Source organism: Poecile atricapillus, chromosome Z (genome assembly GCF_030490865.1).
Source record: "Poecile atricapillus isolate bPoeAtr1 chromosome Z, bPoeAtr1.hap1, whole genome shotgun sequence".
Lineage (NCBI taxonomy): Eukaryota > Metazoa > Chordata > Aves > Passeriformes > Paridae > Poecile > Poecile atricapillus.
The window spans coordinates 73,938,328-73,944,327 of NC_081289.1; positions in this window are offsets into that span (position 1 = coordinate 73,938,328).

Consider the following 6,000-nt stretch of genomic DNA (forward strand, 5'->3'; position numbering starts at 1 on the left):
GGAATTAACTTCTTCTTCAACCACTTTTTTTTAATGGAAATTTTATGTAAATAAATAGTATCTCTCAAAAACTTTGCTAAACTCTTCATTTGCATGAAGCAGTAACCTCCAAAATGTCAAATTATGATGAATATGTGTTCAAGTTTGTTTTCTATTTTAAATTATTCAGAGAGAAAATATCAATTACTGACATATGTACCAGAGAGGCAGGGGATAAAAGAGGACTTTAGAAAAATCTGTTCATTTTTATAACCATAGCAATTCAAAATTTTTACTTTCTTCAGCCGAGGGTTCTGTGGCCTCGCTTTTGACAGCAGCTTTTGACTGGAGCAATTGGCCAAATATAAGGGATTTAGAAGTGGCTCCATTAAGAAAAATAAGTGACAGGAGGCATTTTTCTGATGGATCTTTATACTTACAATACACCTAGTTTCCTCCTTAATCCCTGTTTCCTGGTTGAATTGACGACCTCACATTTGTGGTGGTGCTTGAGCAACAGGAAGATGGAATTGAGAAACAGCTGTTGCTATTTTGCTGCAGGTTGAGATGGTATCTGTGGGTAGGACTGCTGCCAGCACTCATCAGGAGAAGCGAGACAACATGAAGTCACTGACTTTGGTACACATTTCTAATCAATATTATTATATTTATGGTATTATAATTTGTTATTTTGGCTTGTATTTGCTGAGCCACCTTTGACTCTTCCATCTTGGTACATGTAGCTGGAATGCAATATTTTTGCTTTTCTTTTTTGTAGACTTGAGTAATATATTCTTTCCTAAAATCTCTCACCATTACAGAAATGCCATTATTCTATATTTATACTTAGGATGTATATTTATTATATTTATACTATTTACTAATTTATATTTAAACTTAGGATATATAGGATTTGAAAACTTTTAAAATTCAGCAACCTACCACCTAATCAAAAATGCCCTGCCTTTTGCAGCTTCGGGGTGTGAATGCACATCTCTCACAGTCCTCCCCACACTGGTGGCTCCTACCTGGGCACATAAAACCCCCTAAGTCTGAACATCCAAGCTGTCCAAGTCCCACAACATCAACTGCTGACACACACTCTCTTGTAAAAGCTTCATAACCACATTTTTTTCCAGTACTGTTTGTTTCTAGCATTAATTTCCTGTCTCTTTAGGAAATTAAGCACCCATTCAGAAGAGAAGTTTCAGCACCAGCAGTCAGACTGATGGTCATCTTGCTCTGCCCATGATCTCTGGGGCCATCATGCTCTTAGCTGAGATCCTTTCCAAACAGGCTGACCAATCATGACAGTGGGAAGCTGTTATTCTACATGCAGATCAGTTGCTGGAAGGCATAAAATGCACATTACCAAGAGGCATCACAGTGATTCATTGCCAGAAGAAGCCTTCAAACATTCATCACTCTTGTGGTTAATATTAGGGCCCTTGAGGGATTGCAGTCTGTGAGTTAAATAGACTTGTCTCTACTGTCCTACCTACTGCTACTCCCTGTTCTCTTGTCATCTTAGTTTTAGCTGCTCAAGCATCTTCTGCCATCACATCTCCAATGTCAGCCTCTGAGTCTTTTACCCTTCTATTCTTATCCAGTCCCAGTAGTTTTCCAAGTCCATGATTAAATACTTTTTTTTAAAAACTTTTACCTTTCTTGGGTACAGAAGAGTCTACCTGCCTTCAAATTCTTCCCTTGCTTTTTCCCAGTCCTCATCTTTTGAAATCCCATGAGAAGTTAATGAAAAAATATTAGTTGCATCTATTCTGGTTCACAGATCCTAAAGTATCAGAATTGTAACCATGTCATGGTTCCAGGTATTCTTGGCTCATCTGAGTTAAGGCTGTTCAGATATTTTAGTCTTGTGTAATCATAACTTATTAATGTGTTTAACTTTATTTGAATTGTGTCCTGCATTTCCTGAGTTAATGAGTAGGAATAACAATAGTGCTGCCATTATTTTTATCCTTTTTTTCAGTACTACTCCAATATAACTCCAGCATTCTTCTCTCTCACATTTAATATACTTACACTGAAACTTATTGTTCTATGATTTGAAATGTATTTAAGGTTAAATTGAAAGGAGCATATGTAAGTATTTTGATCATGTCCACTGTTTAAATCTGAATAAAAGGAAGCCATCACTTCAAACTTTAAACAACTCTCAACACACTGATGAAGTATAATGAGCTTTGCATTAGAATTGGACATCCATTGACTTTCATTGCAAGTGGATATGCCTGACTCTATACGAAACACTTTTCAAACCACTAAAGCAAGGTGAGGAAGCTCAACACAATATTTTTTCCTTCATACCCTTTCTTTGAAGCCACCACATTCAGTATGGGAGGTCAAAAATTTTCCAGCTAGAAAACATGAGGAAAAACTCACTTCCTACATTTTAAATATTCCATCAAATATGTGAGGTTTGTCTCATGCAAGAGTTATTTCAGTAGAAATCCAGTGAAACTATTGATGTGTTTTGTCAAGGGAGAAACCCTGAGGCACTTACTCAGCAAAGTGAATTAAAAACTCTGAATTCTTGAGAAAGTCAATCTCCATGTTATTGAAAGGAGTGAAACTGAAAGGACATCCTTACCTAGATCAAACATGGGATCCACAACTTCTGGAGAAGAGGAAGAATGATATGTATATTTACAACTGGACCTGCCAATTGCTTAATTACACTTATTTTCTGATAAGCAACTGATAATTTTTAAAAATCAACATACAGCCTGTCCCTTCTCTGTTTGCTCTTCTATGCACTTTGTTGCTTACTTTTACATTTGAGCAATGATGACTTTACAAAATGCTTCTGAATGTTTCAGTTGCACACTGTTTAACAGGAATATAATTAGACTATGATTTTATGCTGCTATGATTTTGACATTATCAGTGTAATGAAAGGACAGTGAAAAGCAAAAGATTTTTTTTTTCCCTCACAGGTGCTAGTAAAGTAAGTACATTATTTAATTGTCATATGGCTGTATGAATGGATTAGATCTAAATTAAATGTTACCAATACTGAGATATCACATTCACAATGGAAAGCAACCTAACCTTAATATTACAAACAACTTGCTTGCCATTACTAATTGAAGCACAGTGTTGACAAATTCGTGCCTTTGTGCCATTTCAATAAAAATTTGAAGTGAGTCTAGACAATACCAGAAGGTTTAGATAAAAATGGGATTAAGCTCTTGTATTTCAAGGGCTGCAGAAGCGATCAGAATTAAGCTTCTTCAAAATCACCAGATCCATTTCATCTCATCCAACTACAACACGCTTTGTAAAGGAATGTGGCAGTTAGCTGTGTTTTCTCTCTCTCTACTGTCAAAAAGAGTAATATGCCAGAAATCTTCTGTATGTAAATAATGCTGAATTATATTTTGCCAAGAAAGCATGCCAAGTAGAGTAAGACATAGATGTACTTCAGCCCCAGGGAAAGCAAATGGGAATTCTTGGTAACTGGAATAAAGAGGATGTCCAGCTCTCACTGTACTGATTTAAAATACATTCACTCAGAACTGCAATTCTCAATGCTGCTGCTCAGGTGTTGCATATCCCAGCAATAGTCACTCCCTACAGGAAGCCCTTTACCCAGACATCTTTTTTAAAAGCATACCAAAAATTATAGTATCAAAAAATGGCTTGGCTTGGAAGAGACCTTAAAGATCATCTGGTTTCAAACTCCCTGTCAGGGACACCCTTCACCAGACCAGGATGCTCCAATCCCCATTCAGTCTGGCCTTGAACGCTTCTAGGGATGGTGCATCCACAACTTCTCTGGGCAACCTGTGCCAGGGCCTCACCACCCTCACAGTAAAGAATTTCTTCGTAATATGTGATCTAAACCTACCTTCCTTCACTTTGAATCCATTCCCCCTTGTCCTGTCACTTTATGCTCTTGGAAAAAGTCCCTCTCCATCCTTCTTGTGGAGTCTCTTCAGGGACTGGAAGGCCACAATGAGGTCATCTCAAAGCCTTCTCTTCTCCAGGCTGAACAGTCCCCATTTTCTCAGCCTTTCCTCATGGGAGAGGAGCTCCCTTCCTCTGATCACCTTGGTGTCCCTCCTCTGCACTCTCTCCAGCAGCTCCATGTCCTTCCTGTGCTGGGGCCCCAGGGCTGGAGGCAGCCCTGCAGGTGGGGTCTCACCAGAGCAGGGCAGAGGGGCAGAATCCCCTCCCTCCCCTGCTGCCCACGGGGCTCTGGGTGCAGCCCAGGACACACTTGGCTCTCTGGGCTGGGAGTGCCCATGGCTGGCTCATGTCAGGATCTCACCCCCAGCACCCCCAAGTCCTTCTGGGCAGGGCTGCTCTGGATCTGTTCATGCCCAGCCTGGGCTGGCACCAGGGATTGCCCTGACCCAGGTGCAGCACCAGTACCTGACCTTGTTAAACCCCATGAGATTTCCATGGGCCACTGCTTGAGTTTCTTCTGGATGGCATCTTGTCCTTCAGGAGTGTAAGTTGCACTCTCAACTTGGTGTCATCTGCAAATTTGCCGTATGCACTCAATCTTCTAGTCTGTGTTGTTAGTGAAGATATTAAATAGCACCAGTCCCGAAGAAGGACCCTAAAAGATCCATCTCATGGTCTTGGATTTGCATCATTGCAAACGACCCATGGTCTCAAGACAAGGGGAAAGCTACAGGCTACAGGGAAGCTACAGCACATGGCAGCACCTAACACATCACTGCTTTGATCCACCCTAGTTTTCATTCTGAGAGTTGTCAGAATGTGCGCACTGAAAGTACTGTAGTTCACTCTGCAGTTACTGCATTCATGCTTTCCTCACTTTCCAGCCCAACAGCAGAGACAGGCAGGCTGCCTGTCCTGCACATGGAGAGGACAGCAGCCTGTCCCACTTACTCTAGAGCCCAGACCAGCAATGCAAGGAGCTGCTGCCTCCCCTCCAAAAGCAGCAGCTCCTTTGGCATCACTTCTGGTGGGACTGGAGCCTGGGAATAGAGATTTTGCATCCTGCCAGAACTGCCCTCCATCCTGCTGGTAATTTTTCACTAGCTGATCTGATGTGTGCTTCATGATAAAACAATCCCAAAAGCCACTGGGGGTATCCCATTGAATAAGGTAACATTGTAGAATGACTGAGGCTAACAAAACTGGAATTCAGATCAAATGTGCATATCCATTTCACCTTATTCACACGTTATACTATGACTGTTCTGAGTTTCATTCCTTTCCAAGCCCTGGGCACACACCAAATCCCTGTATAGGCCCTGCATGCAGGCCCTGAGCTACACCCTGTGCCCCAGCCTAGCTGCAGGCAGCCAGCTGCTCTCTGAGCCCTGCTACCACCCCTGCTTGCTCTCTCCAGAAGTCTGCTTCCAATTAATCCACATGCTGCCCAGCTCTCTGTCCTTAACTCTCTTCTTGCACATTCATGCTTAGCATATCCACGGGGAGCAGCCAGTCTGGCTAACGGGCAGAAGGTAGGGAATCCTGTATGTCTTTTGCACCCATTCCCAGCAGGAAGCACCAGTCCAGACCTGTTCTCTGTGATGAGGAAATGTGGTATGTAATAGAGGCATCAACACAGAGTGTGAACCCAAGACAAGTTTAATTTAGCAGATGATTGAGCTCAGGGAATGAAGAGCTTAGGTCTGTGCGTGGTCTTGACAGCTGCAAGGTGGACATGTCCGAAGTTCAAAGTGAAGTAAATGGGGTGGAGAGGAAAATGAGACTTGGGATTTAGACCTGTGCTCAAGGAGTGCTAGGGAGAATGTTCTCCACTGTGGAGGCAGAAACTAATCCCTGGGGACCCACGTGAAGCACACGACAGGAGCCACGTGCCAGCGTGGTGCTGACTGTCTGCACACAGCAGGACAGGTGGCCACATAACAAAAACACACCAGTGAGTAAACCTACATCCTCTGATGTCACAGCAAGACATACAAAAATTTAGCAGAAGAGGGGGAGGAAATTAAAATCATGGCAATTTTTAACGTGTTCTTCTCCCTGGCACAGGAGATGTGGGATGCCTTGGAC